Here is a 15,166-nt window from a genome sequence, read left to right as displayed (position 1 = left end):
ACGCTGGAGTAGGAGAAGGCGTGGGGCTCGCACAATCAGGACAAAGCAGATACTCGTAAATATGCAGATGACGGCAGATAATCCAGATCTATGGCGGCCCAGATGAATCACGCGTAGGATTAAGTTTGTGTTTTCTTCGGCGATGCTCGTTTCGTGGCTCGACTCTGGCTCTCGGTTCGTCTGCTCGGCTCCGCTCCGCCGGTCTTCTCTTTCTCTCGTTCGAATCCCTCTCTCGCCATCACGAAGAAAGAAAACGCACGCACCACGATGCCGCGGCAACGGAGAAGGAAGCCCGGAGGAACAGAAGAACGGACGAAGAAAGAAGGAGTGTAAAGTTAACTTAAGCAAAGGACAGGACGAAGAGAGGTTTCCCCTCTCGACAGGAGATGTATGTCGGTACGGTGAACCCTGTAGGATGCAACGGGGCAGAGCGTGGAAGATAGGGAGGGACGTGTAGAGGGGGGGAAGATGGATGTCCTCGACCCCCAAATCCCCCAACCATGAGCAACCCCCTCCAGCTTTCCTTATCTTTGCCAGCCGTTCATCCCGGACCCTCCAAACTCAAGGAGCGGCGGCCATAATGCCAGGATGCACCACCATCCCTGGTCGATGTTCTCTCTTTCTCTCAGCCCTGTTCCGTTCTTCCTTATTCGCTCGCTCCAATTTAAGTCTTAATAAGGCACGCAGCGACTCTGTTCTAATCTTACAGCCGACGTCTTATTATCTTCGTAAATCAAAGTGCTAGCAGGAATAACGCTATATCCGAATTGTAGGCAAAATTGCGACCGGCGATACTTTATGCGTTGCACCTGACTACGATGTACCGGATGTCTTTGGCATCGTATCGCTGCGTTTCAAATTTACCGCGCTTCCTGTTCATTTCCACGTGGCGCCTGGCTACGATAAAAAAAAAAAACGATACTGTTGCAGCGTACAAGCTGCATGTTTGTAAAGGTAAATCGATCGATCGATCGATCGGTAAGTAAAAGGTACAAACGAAATGGAATTTCACGTAGGCACGCGTCTCGTGTCCCGAAACCGAAAGTTTGGGTGAAATACGACGATAAATTTGTCGCATCCTTTAATTTTATGGACCATATGAATCCATTATCCGAAGTGGTGGCGTTTGCGTTAGTAGCACATCCGACCCATCGCACAAGCCAGCTCCTGGTATTGTGACGTCAGTTTATAGCCTCGTAAACCAACCAGCGGTACTCGGCATTAGAAAATAACTGGCAGCGCGGTTTTCGCTACTGTTGTTCCGGTCCTGCTGTAAAAGTATACTACGCCCAAGTCGGCTTCTTGCAACGGCCATTCCGCACGAGGCTGACCAACGGATTGCCAGACAACTGGGAACACATGCTCGTCGAAAAAGGAGAAAAAAGAGAACTTTCTGCCAGCCTGTATTTACAGCTCCGTTTTTCTAATCGCTGTAATTACACCGTACCTGCCTCTCATTTGAATACTCAGTATGCCAAGTGAAAAACAACATTTCAAGGTACTTTTAATTCTACCGCGATCTTCCAATCGTTATATCTCAATTGCGCTCGTATTTGATATTTGTAACGGAGGGTTTGGCATAAACCGAAAATCACGTATTAACAGAGACTCTCCCATATTGTTCTTAAACTTGAACAATTTTCGAACGCCGGGAAAGGAACGCGGTTAGGATAAGAATGAGCCGAAAAACGCACGGTTAAACTTTTCCTCCGTACCTTTCGTGAGAATATGATCTACCCAGGGATAACTGAATACTTTTCCACCACGAGACCTCCTTACGGTCAAGAGCGGGTTATAAAGATACTAAAAAGTTTAGGGCACGCAAAAACAGGGGTGAAAGTTGGGGCGAATATTCAACAGGTTCAGCTTGTAGAATTTTCATAAAGGCAGAAAGTGTCTAGCGTAACTAGCCGGTGCGGAACCGGGCACCGACGTTTCGCAGTTCTTTGACTGCCTTCGACCGGGTCGCTCGGGTAATGGTGCTCGCAGTTCTCCGATTACACAGAAGAAGAAGAGGAGGAAAGGTGTACGTACACGTACACGGGGATCACGTGAAGGATAAATGGGGAGTGGATAACGAAGGTACAAGAGTACGAGAACGAAGTAAGTGCCCCCAACCCCCTGTAACATAGCGCTTTAGGACGAAGGGAGCGCCATGAGCGATGTCCTGTCGGTCCACTGCTTGCACGTACGCCACTCTCGGACTACGTATACTTATATGTATATGGTATGTATATATTGGTACGTAGCGCACCTATAGTGCGTTTCAAAATTCTTCCTTTTGTAAAAATAACTACTGTTTTCATTATATTCTTAATCATCGACAATGTTAGGAAACGTTTGAAGAAATTCGGTAGCAAAATGTTTAAAGACACTTTGTATTATACCTCATAAAAGATATAACTTAGAAAAAAACGAAGCTGGCACCCCGCTGGGGGTAGCCGCCCACATGCTATATTATTTTTTATTTATATTTGTTTTCTTCACCAACAAGATATAACACTTTACCAAATGTCCGCAAGGACAAATTGTAAAATAACCAAAATAAAAAAAAAAAAAAAAAAACTTTGTATTATTGTAATAAATTTCCTCTATCGTTGTACTACTTGTTTCTATACTTATTTTCTAGAAATTACAATTTTGTAATTTATAGAAAACGATTCATATGGATATGCGAAGAGAATTTTGTTAGAAAATCGTGTAATGACCAGTCCAAAGTATTTGGTAACGAATATATTGTAATCTGAATTAGACGAGTGGGATTTTTAGTTGGCCCGATCGTGACGATGAAAGGATGCTCTCGAGACACCCTGTACGTAAGCGGAACGTACATACACCGATAGGTTTCTCTCGCGTATGCAAATTAGCCAACGTTAGGTATGTATTCATGGGATCTTATCCGCGTGCACGTGTACAGGGTGAATGATCTCCCTGCGAGCTACCCCCGTGAAAGGAGGAGAAATTCAAATCTTCTAGACTCGCGGCAGAAAACGTATCTGGTCTAAATTACGAGAGTTTCTTTACCGGCGAGTAACCACGCGTCGCCAAGTTGCAGTTTCGCGAAAGCTCGTGGATAATATTTATGAAAAAAAACGTTAACGGCCCGAGCGAAAACGTCGTCGCGTTTGGCCATTCCATTCAGCGTACGAGACGCGCGTACACTGTCGAAGAAAACGCGGTGAGTTCCGTTCCCGATGCTCGGCCGATCGTCTTTTGTATGGCCGAACACGTAATCGTCTCATTTACGTATAATTGCAATAACGATGCACTCGTACGTGTACTGAATTATCTCTTTATCGTATCGTGCTTCGAGCGAACGTCTCATTTGAATAAGTGGCCGAGTATCGTACAGCCGAAAGGGTTGATGAAAGCTTTGGTCGGACATAAAGATAACGCGACTGATGCAGCCTCCTCGCACTTGTTACGGCACCGTGTAACCTGCTACGATGTATTAATTTCGGTCGATTCGCAATCGCCATGATTGTATATTTATAAAATGGTACGCTGGACGCGCGAGCTGAGGCTACAGGAGAAATCATCGGCGCTTCCACGTACATAATACGTATGGTGGTTGGCTGGATTCCTTTTTTTCCAGGTAGAGATGCTTGGAAATCGATGGCTCCGAGATTAAGGTACCCGGGTAGGATCGACCCGGAAGTCGGCTAGGTCGATAACCTAATTCATCTTCGTGCGAATTTCAGCCGATCGTTTGCTCGACGCGTTAAAATCATGGGATAACGTTCCTGTAAATTCCCAACCTGTTGTTACTCGCGTTAAGGCGACTTTAAGTTTACCTGGCGATCTATATAAGCAGATGGCGAATGTAAATAACGTCGGTGACGTTAAAGGGAACGTAACTTTGAAAAGGGTGAACGAAACGATCCAGTCAATCAGATTAAAATAAAGTCGAGTTGGCTACTCAATCGAATCGCCTGTTTGAGAAATAGAAAACGCCTGGTCGATAGGGAAACACCGGTAAGGGCTATCGAATGCCGGCGATATATAGCTTGAATTCTTCCGTCGAATGAAGAAATATCGTTGGAGGGAAATGGAATCGTGATAAGAAACGGGAATACCATTGACAATGTCCGCGTGTCCCTTCCCATCAAAGAGTTACGGCATACTCTTATTTCTGGTATCAGATCAACCTATTTCTCAGCAGTCATTGTCAAACACGACGAGAGTCTCTACTTCAGCCATTCCTATCGCGTCGTTCTCGTGCAACATACACCGAACGGCGACAATTACAAACGAGCGAGATCTCGGACAGACAACGGGGGACGATCGACATACACGCCATAGGTACATGCGTGATATCGTGACAACGCATAAAAAACCTGACCAACTATGGCGTGGCGCGGCATGGCGTGGTGTATAGCTGCGGTATAGGGTGGTGTGGCTCGGTGTGGCCTGGTGTGGCATGGCGTGGCAAAGCTAAGTGCGAGATACATCACGGCCACCTTCGGCCAAGCGCTTCGGCTTCTCTCTCTTCTTTCTTCCCCCTTTCTCTCCCCCCTTTTTCACGCTGACTCCCTTTCGGTTTGGTCTTGGATAACGCCAACAACACCGCCGTAGATAAAGGGTCTTCTGATCGTAAAACACTCTCGTTAAGAATATGATCCGGGCTTACCTTCGACCAACGCGGACACGACCACCAACACCAAGAAACCTTATTCGAGTTGGAGAACGGCGCAAAGGAACACACCGAGTCGTCCGGCGAGAATTACGATCGCTACTGCCCCTCTTAGATACTGTGCTGCATATCTACCACCTCGTATAACCTCGTACACCTCGTCAGTGTATAACGAACCACCGTAAACAGCGACAAGCATCCACCTCCTCGCTATATACCAAACGCCTCCATACGTTTTCGTGGCCGCTGTCCCAGACGGATGAGCCTGCCCCGCTAGATTTATTCTCGAGGACGACCATCGCGAATCGATTATTTATCAGAGAAGAACGCCTCGGGGTTGTTGGTACTTGCACCGGTGTATCTATCTTCCGATGTACGTACATGGCCTTCCCCTCGTGGCACACGGCGCTCTAAAGATAGAGACGTATTTTTTTCCATTTTCCAATTCCAAGTGTAATTCTACGATTGTCGCGGCTGGATATCGTTAGACGTTCCCATTGCGCTTATCCCCGTTGTCTTTTTGCCGGGGCTGCAAACCCTGGCAAATTGATCGCTCTTTCATTTACAATTTAAATCGCAGTGGAAGAAACGCACGGACGCGTTTCACAACTATTAAATCTTCGCCATTTTATCGAGCCCGGCTTCGGCAAAACGATCGAAAGAAAATAAAGTTATAATAATTACCATAAAATATTAGCGCGTTCGAGTTACGACAACCACCAATACGTTGGAATTTTATCAAATTATTAAATCTCGATCGTGCCGATGCCTTGGGTTGCGATACCGATAAGCCGGCCCCGCGAGTTCTACACCCGCGAGAGATCGATTCCTCGTCGAAGAATTACGATCTTTATCGAGTGACGATGGAGTTTCGATGATTTATTTTTCGACTCCGGGCATAACACACTAACATAAACCTCGTTCACTTTCATCGAATCTATTCAACGTGAACGTTTCACCTTTCCCATTTGCATTTCCATCGACGAATCACAAAAACACCATTTACATCTATTTCCTAATGGACGAAACGATTTAACATAGCTGCAAAACACATGGTATTATTCGAGTTAAATGTTAATCAATCAAGTTTGTAAGCAGTGGATGATAAATATTGATAGAAAAATTAACTATTAAACGATCTTAAAGGCATTATCGTGTTGTTGTCGAGATTATCGTTGGGATCAGGACGCGAAGGGTAAAAATTGGCGAAGGCAGGAACAAACGGCTAGTGACAAAGCTAATGCGATAAAGCAAGGTCGCGTATTTCATCCTCTCTGCTCATTGGCGCATAACATCCACCATAAGGGCACAGTGTCAAGATTTACAATCGCGAGCGGCCGAATGCGTGCAGGAATGCTCGAGGTTCTCTGTTGCTCGCGCGAAACAGCTCTTGCTGGGGTCTGTGCGCTGCCATGGTGGCTTGAATTATTCATCCCGGGGCCGCTGCATTTGTTGCTGGTACCATATCAGAGTGCAGCGTCACATTAACCTAAGACACCGGGCGTTGTTTCACGTAGGTATCAGCAATTAGATTTCACGGATAATACGCGAAGCTATGATAACCGAGTTTACTGTACGCCTCTCTGCTTGGAATCTCTTTGAGATAGACTTTGACGACGTGCCACGCCGATTACATGCGAGTCGTTGCCACGAACTCGTAACTCTACGTATATAGCTGTTTCTTTCTCTCTCTCTTTTTTTCCTCTCTTCTTTTTATTCTGCTTTTCGCCGTGCACGCTTTTGGTAGGTTAAAAATTTTAACGTCCATTTATATGTTCACGGAATAGCCTGGAATCGTTGGCAGATCCCATGAATATTTATCATACAGACGAATATACTCGAACGATTCCCTGGATGCACCTTATCCGAGCGAACTAAGGCGGCGCGAGGCTGCTCGCGGATTTTCGAGTGGCTGCGGATATAAAACGGCCCGGAGCCTTGTGTTTTCGTGCAGTGCGTGACTATCGGGGCTAGGGCTTCGAACCTGAGCCCACAACGACCAGGCGAAGGCGAGCGCAATGCACGTTCATGCATCGCGCGCGGCCCCTCAAGTGATTAATGCATTCGGCCAACGTAGGCCAGACACGAGCGAAGCTACGAAAACCACGGTTCTACCTGCGCACGTGCACCGCTGATTTTCTCCCTTTCATCTTCTTGGGAATCTCAACCGTGCTTCCACGTATACAGACGTCTCTCGAGAAGAAGGAACGTGTATATATGTCTACAATCTGATTTCAGAACGTTCTTACGTGACGCTAGAGAACTGCTCTCTGGAGACCATTCGAAGCGACAAAAGAGCGACAGAAAAGCTTTGTAGACAGCTTTCTGAGAAGCGAACAACCTCGTACGTTAGATGCCGTCAAACGGAGCCGAGGGAAAAATGGCGCTTTAATCGAGTGTCGAATGAACTCGCAATGGCCTTTAATCCCGTCAAGAAACTGATTTATCGAACGTGAATGTGTTTGGGTAAACGATACCTCGCGAGGCAACTAGAAACGCGAAATATTTCTCGAGGCAGGAATCGTGAGATGTTCAGGAACTTTAAACATGAGATAGGAAGATGCGACCCAGCCGGGGATTAATCATCCTTAATTGAAATACGCGCGACGTGTATCATAATTCCATAAGAAAAATATACCGCTTATTTATACCGCCTTCCTTTTGTTTCGAAATATCAAGCTCGTCCAGCGTGTACCGATAAAGTTTCACGCGAAACGCGTAAATTCTACATCTGTCTATCCTCGAATAATTTTCTTCGGAGCTAACGTTGGTGAGTAACGATTACAACGGTCGATGGTTTAACGCGACACGTAGGTGGAAGATTTACAAATGCAGGAAAAAGTTTCGCTTGGATATACGCACAATCGTGGGATCGAAAAGTAAAAGAAAGAGAAAAAGAGAAAGAAAAAAGGAAGAGAAAGGAACGTCGTGGCGTATAGGCGAAAAGATTGCGTAGCTAGTTGAAACGGTTGTCGAGTGATACTTGCACGTGCATCGTACTGACTCTTGAAAGTTTGTAAAACGCGTAAATCGATGTTCTTTATCGGCGATGGTAAGAGAAACGCTAATGAGTCATTGGTATGTGTGTAGCTCGACTTCGTTTCACGTACACGTAAATATTAAGTCGTAATTAACAAGCTTGTAATTGCTAGTCCGGTAGCGGACATATTATTGTAACGACAGAAATGAAATCCTCATTGATATTCTCTAATTAAGAAACATTAATCGATATGGTAATAAGATCCTGCAGATTGTGATTAGCAAAGACGTGGAAATGAAGTTGCAAGTTAACCAGTTGCATTCATTTACATAGATAAAATTGTATCGAAACAAAAGTACTACGATCATCGTCAAACAGCTGTGGTAATTACGTCTATTCGTAATGAATAATTTCTCCACGAACAGGTTGTCGAGAAAGGAGAATTTTTCAGAATTTCAAGTAGTTTTTACTCGCGTTTAGGGATTCAAAGGGCGACTAGATCCATTACGTCGTAGGTGTATCTCTACGCGGTCAGATTAATTAATTTCACTTGCAGGGTGGCGAAGACTATTACTTCCTAATATCGGTGCAAACGTACATCCGACCACCTATAGCGATCGTACCTGTCTCGAAGAATATCAAACGCACGAGCAGGAGATCTGACCGGAGACACCTGATTATCCAACGATTTATACGCGAATAGCGTGTTCGAAATGGCACTTTTCTCACGAATCAAAGGGCCGTTCAGATCAAGAGTAGCGTCACGTTTGACACGGTTCTCACATCAAAGTAATTGCGGCGATTCCGAGCGAACGACTCTGGAAATGAATCAGTCGATAACCTCGTCTTGCGAGACTCGTGTACCGTATATCGATTCTACGTTTTAATTGTCGATGATTGAGATACGGCTTAATCAGTGTGTTTTTGCAGTACCTGGCCGACGTAAAACAAGTTGAATAAACGATAAACGATATGAAATATGTATATCGTATAGCACAGTAGGGTTGTTTTTAAAAAAGGGGGTGGTGTAATGAGTATCTGACGGCTACAGTGAGCGTGTACCGTGATATAAAATTATATTTGGAATAATATGAATAACATAAATAATATGTAGATACGCTAGGATAAATATTTTATGCTCCTTAAAATTATACAGTATTTATAATGTACTGTGAAATTGTTAATAAAGGACCATGACCAAGGAAGAAGAAAATCATCTTGTAACGATGTTGAGAAATTACTCCCAGTTGTCTCGGTTCAATATTCTGCCTCTTGATCTAATTTCTTTAGTTCAAACAGGTAGCGTTATAAATAATTTTATATATATGCGATGTATTTATCTTTTAACTTTTAAAGACACTGAACGAAGGAAATTTCCATTTTCGAAACGTTAAAACCATCCGGAGAAATTCAGAGAGCAAACAAGAGAATTCGCATCATTGTCAACGAACATTAAAGCTTCGCAGAGTGTCGGAAACTGCGATAGCTATTCGCGTGTAAATTCACGTTTGCGGAGGAAGAGAAAGGGAGAACAAGTTGGTCGGACAACGGTTGTTATTAGCGCTTTAATTGGGTCCAGTCTCTTATCCTGCAATATTCCAGGGTTAGGGGCTCGTACCTGCTACCCATATGGTTGTCCTAATCCGCAGCCACCGGCAATACCCAAAACTACTGGCTAACGAGACACATGTGGACAAATTCATAGGGCTTCTTCGAGATTTTTCGAATTTACAGCCGCCAGGCTTGCAAGCGAAATCAGGATGTCCACAGAGATATACATCGATTGGGCTCGTATCGATATTTCGAGATAAACGTTCTCGACTATTGCCGATTAATTGAAATATAAAAATAAAACGGACGCGCGCAAATGATAACGGAAGTGCAGACGGTAGGTCGAAAGACCGCTTTATGGTGGCGTTTCTCGGCAGCTGAAAATGGCGAACTGGTCCAACTGGTCCTTCCTTCGTTTCTTTTTATTTCTCTTATTCCAACGCTCATTCAACTCGGCTCCTTATTTGTCGAAGAAATCGCGCGAACTTTTCATCGCGTAAAATTCATCGTTCGCCATAAATCTGGTCGAGAGCGAATAACTTTTTTCGCGCTATTTATACAATTAATTGGTTCGTAGACGTAATACTTTACTCCGGAGTCTTCGCGGATCGGGAAGTTGTAATGTCTAAATTTCGGTTTAATTGACGTTGATTTAACCGTCTCTTTGTATTAATTTTAGGCGGAACTGTCAGTACAAAATGGACAGGAGTTACGAGGAAGGCGCGGAACGTAATTTTACGCTCTTAGCAAATTCTGGCGACTATGCATTTTGCGAAATGTCGACACATTTATGAGGGTGAGCATCCAGCGGCAAAAGCGTGCGTGCTAACCGTGTGTCTATAAATAAACGGTGAAATGCAGCAAACGGTCGGCTTTAATTGGAAGGTTCGAACGCACGCAATGTTTGTTACGATAGGTTTCGTTCAGGAATGCAATTAAAATGGTGATCTCATCGAATCGTAAAAAAAGCGTTTCACGACGCGAAGAAAGCTGTCGCGCGTAATTCCAACCGAGATGTCAATCGGTGGTGTAATCGATCGAAAACTCATCCGCTGAATTTACAGCTGGTTTAACATTGTTGCATCAAGATATTTTAATGCCTGGAATATTAAAAGCACGACGATAACATCTTATAAAAATTAATGTTCCAATTTGATTGCATGATTCTACGTAACGAATACGGGATGCAAATTAGCAGACTGTAACTAAAATAAATTAACAATCGAACTAAAGAGGAAGAACGGTAAAGCTGTTCATGAGCGCGTGTATGTCGGTGTGTACGCCGTTCGAACTCGGATCGTAGGGTTGAGCCGCGATGTTTGGGATTCGAGGTGTACTCATAGCAGGCGGAGAGCAAGTGCATGTACTCGATGAAAGGAGGAAGAGAAACAGGGGACATTGGCGTGGAAGGTGTAAGATCAAGATAGCCAACGTCGATATCGTTCGATACCAAAAATTCTAGACTATCAAGAAGAAACAAACATCGTATTTTATCCCTTTCGACAGTACGATAAAAGGCGGCAACGAGACAACGAACTAACGAAAAAATATAACTCGAACAAGTTTACCGTCTGATTTACAGACGATAAATTTTATCGGACGAGACCAAAGTATCTACGATAGATCCCCCCAAAAAATTCGTGCGGCGTTAGTGATCACGACCGAGATCATATAGAACGTAGGAAGTGAGGAGCCAACGCGTTCAGGGTTTCAGGGAGAGGAGAGGATGGAGCGCGCGGTGAGAGAGTGCAGAGAGACAGAAATTGAGGGGCACACCCGCTCCCTGCGGCCGTCGTCAATCAGAATTCCGCGAATTAGCGTTAACGGGCCGTTATTGCCGCGTCCATTTGGCTAGTGTACAGTTTGGGTCGTGGATATGAGCCCATAGATTCCCCATATTCTACGCCGTATGGGGCGATGGTGCTGCCGCGCATAGCCCACCGGAATCCGGTTAGTTACTACCGCATGTTATGGACCGCCGCGCGCTATTCTCCTCTCGCTCTGCCAACCCCGTCGCACTCCCGATTCTCTCTCCCGGTTTCTCTCTGCTTTGCCTGTCTCTTTCTCGCTCCGTATATCCGTGGAAAGCTCCACCCTGCCGACGGGTACAATGCGAATGGCCGCGGCCTCTCTGCTACCGGCTTTATGCATCTATCGATACCTATTTACCCATTCGCGCAGGAGCAATGCTTCCTATTTTCCATGAATAAATGTACGCCACCTAGGATGTACGGTGCGTAGCTGGTAAGCCATCGTTGAAACTCTTTTTCGAATCAACGGGGATACAATTTCGAGCAAACGCCGCAATGAAGTAATGCCTCCGCTTTATACACACGGGATACTGATTGCAGAAGGTTTCTAGTATGCTATGCTATATATATGTGTGTATATATATATAGATTGGTGTGAATTTGTATAGATACACGTTTGGCTCGTTCGAAGATTGCGTGCATAAGTCGTGACGAGTCCCAATCGGTAGCTACCCCGTTACATTTAGATTGACTGTATGAAAGTTGCACGTACGGGCATTCGGTATGAATGATTTTACAAACAAGGGTTTGTAACAGGCGTTGTTATGCGGTGGTTGTGGTGTAACTAGTCGAACATTCAGCTGGTTGGCAAACGTGATGAAAATGATTACTATTTATGCAGCGCTGCATGCATTATGCTATGTTACAATTCTGTTGTGTTAGCGTGAATTATTTATCAGCGGGATATTGCAGACGCGAATGCATTAGCGGTTGTTGCCAAGTGGCGGGAAGAAAAAGAGGCGCAAAAGCCGCAGAGGTATGTCTCCGAAACGAACGTGGTACACGGCACATAAAAGTCCACGTAACGGGCGAAACAACCAGTTTTCAATAAATGGAGGCACGCGGTTCTTCTCTGAATATCGGGTTGCAGAAGGAAACCGAGATAGCGATGCTTTGTTCGTGGTACCGAGAGAGAAATTGCGCAATGAAACAGGAGCCAGCATAAGAGACGTTCAAAAGAAACCATCTGCGTCCCGCTGGGCAGCCGGAGTAATCTTAAGCGATCATTGCCTTATTTAAACTTTTATGCAACGAGTTACTCTAGCTACCAATAATTCCTGTCACGTTCCCAACCTTGTATGATCTGCATCGTATGCATGTCAGTCTCGCGTAGATGTCTTAATCCGATGAACAACGGGGAGGGTTCAAGGCAATTTGCAACGGTACGTAGGCAGAAAAAGCAATCGTATTATGCATCGAGAAATTCTTCGCGCCCCAGTAGCTACCGCCGATAAATGATAAATCCCCGCTTAATTATCTAAAGGTAATCTAATTACTGTAAGGTACTAGTAAACTGTATATATAGAAGAAACTATCTATCTATATCGTGACACGCTTAAGGATCAATTTAGATATACACTTTGTAAAAGATTTAACGATCTTACCTAAATAGTAGACTATCGATCAGGTTTCAAAGGGCTGTCACTCGACTCCACCGTGTAACTTACAACCGAAAAACCGTTAATATTCCGAATAGACCACGCGAACCAGCTAAAAAGCTGATACTGTACTCTTATCGACCGACCGAACACCTCGGCATCGGAGAGCGAACTTGAGAACTTGAGGGGATCAGCGTCAGTCCGTGGCTACTTTTTTAAGATCACGCTTTTTACCTGACTTGCCGAAAATTGTCTAGAATAATTCTCACGGCCATCGTAATTGTTCAAACACGGTAATGTTGTCGCCTCAAGGACTGGCCTTGGTTTTTTACCAACTGCTTCCACCTTCTTCTCCCTGCTATCCTTTTTCTCAAACGTGGCCACAAAAAGATCTTAAAAAAGTATACGTAACTCAGCTAGTCAGGAAGGCAGTTACGAAATTGCAAGGAATTTCAAGGCTGCTCGTAAAAACCTCGGAAAAGAATAGTCGAGGTGCCGCGTTTCCTGCAATAGTGCGGCTTTTTTCTCCACGGCAGCCGACTGGCTGAAAAGGGAGCGAGCGGTAGATGGACCCGAGGTCTCTCAAGGGTTGTTAAAAACGGCCGCTTTGGCTAAAAAAGCATTTAACGGGGTGACAGAGAGGGTGTTTATAGCACGAATACCCATAAAGGGTCACAGTCGACGTTGACTCGGGGATGGCTAGTAAAAAGGTAAACCTGCAAGGTCGTTGCGCTTTGACTCGTTCGAATCAGTCGTTCCGCGATCCGCTAGACCTCGTAAACCTTCGAGATTCCAACAACAATGACCGAACTTCTTCCTTTTTTCCGATACAACGATCGCTTCTTTTTGCTTCTTGATGCAAACAAACTGCACGATTCTATTCGATATAAAATATTACGCGGAAAGTTCGGCATTCGTTAAATACCGTAGCCGGTATTTATTTATAAATAACTTGACTACGTACTAAAATTTCTGTTCGTTAAATATTGCAGAATAATGTTTCCTATAAATTAATATCTTTCTTTTTAGTATTTAATCAATAAGAATAAAAAGCACAAAGTTTGAGAAAAATATCGAAGAATGGTGGTGTTTTTTACCAGATATTGAAACTCGAAATTCGTCGGGACGAAACCAGATCAATATTCTACCAATGTGTTCTTTTAATCCAGTCAACCCTTTACGTTGATCATCCTTTTAAAAAAATATAGAAAAAGTATTACCATTCCTCTCAAATGCATTTGACGTTAGAGCGTCTCCAAAAGGCAGAATTACATTTTATTAGTAAAAAGGGAGTAAAAGAAGCAGACCGTCTTCGGAAAGCATGTTTTATGACAAAAAAACCTATAAAGGGTCAGAGGCTTTGGATAACAGGTAAAGTGTACGAGACCAATCCGTCGGAAGTGGTCATGTCGACCCGTCGGATCTGGCCCGTGACTGAAACTAAACGTTTATGCCTGCCACGACCTCGTAAACCCTACAATTGCTTATTTCAGAGTTTCTGCTTTTTTTCGTAAACCCCTCATTGAAACCGAGCATTTTTTTCGTAGGAGCCAAGGACGGCCGTTTGACGACCAACAGAATCCATGGGGTTAAGCGGACAAGAGTTAGTTCCACTTGGACCTACGCGCCTCTAACACCATCGTTTCGTCTGCTCCATCGAAAAAGTCGCGCGTGTACTGTGATATCATTGAAAGAGTTGCGCTGCCTATCAAAAGTATCGGGACACCTATTTAATGCAAACTGAATACTTTTCGGGTATTTTATTGCAAAGTTGTTATTTTATTTCTATCGTACGTGTCTTGTGATGTAAAATACCAAATACGGTAAAGTGTTCATTCGACTTTTTCAATAAATATAATGAGTAGCTGTTGCGATACTTATGGTCGGCGGTGTACATTTCGCTTAAAGGCTCGAGTGTTATATGAATTTGAAGTTGTAAGTTTGAATGTGCAAGGAATGCGGTGGTTGTTTTCTCCAGTTTGTGTGATAACATGTTTGCTGATAATGAGTAGGTAGGTGCTCTCTGGTGCACAGCCGACATCTTGTTTTCTATCCACTTATGGCGTGTACTTTGTATCTGTGCTTGGAATGTAAGAAGAAGTTGAAGAGGATCTTTGCACAGAGAATTGGACGCAACTAGATAACAAGTATGCAAGGAAAAATTTGTGTAGGGGAATAGGAAGTTGTGAAACTAAGGAGGAAGCTGCTTTCGATGAAAGTACGAGAAAAACAAGTTGATTGGGTTGCATTGACGAAATGTCACGAAGGTTATCACGAATGAAACCATTTTTCATTCATTAGCTGACCGTGTCTCGACCAATATTCTGGAAGATGAATATACTTGGAACTCTGCGGATGACGGTACAAAGATAAGCTGTGATTATCAGTCGACGAAACGACGCCTTGCCGAGCGTTTGCTTCCGTAAAGTGTTTCTCGTTCGCCGAGATAGTTAGGGTATTTTTAAAAATTTCGTCATCAAACAGAAAGCACATAGTAGAAATCAGAAACACCAAGTAATACTGGCGAAACGGTAAAATTATATAAAAGAAATTATGCGAAAGAAATTTCGAAATGTATGCAGAGTTCGTAACT

At 44.0% G+C, this 15,166-nt stretch overlaps 1 long non-coding RNA gene across 1 annotated transcript in view; it reads left to right on the top strand.

The window, feature by feature from the left end:
• LOC132915528 (uncharacterized) overlaps positions 1-14,255 on the top strand; it is a 73,638-nt gene extending 59,383 nt beyond the window's left edge. The window contains exon 6 of the long non-coding RNA XR_009659878.1: positions 14,121-14,255. This is a non-coding gene — a long non-coding RNA (uncharacterized LOC132915528). The remainder of the gene's footprint in view (positions 1-14,120) is intronic.
• Positions 14,256-15,166: the final 911 nt, after the last annotated feature.

This window comes from Bombus pascuorum, chromosome 17 (assembly GCF_905332965.1).
Source record: "Bombus pascuorum chromosome 17, iyBomPasc1.1, whole genome shotgun sequence".
Taxonomy (NCBI): Eukaryota; Metazoa; Arthropoda; class Insecta; order Hymenoptera; family Apidae; genus Bombus; species Bombus pascuorum.
The sequence above is the reverse complement of the archived record's forward strand: the minus strand, read 5'-3'. Positions and strand labels throughout refer to the sequence as shown.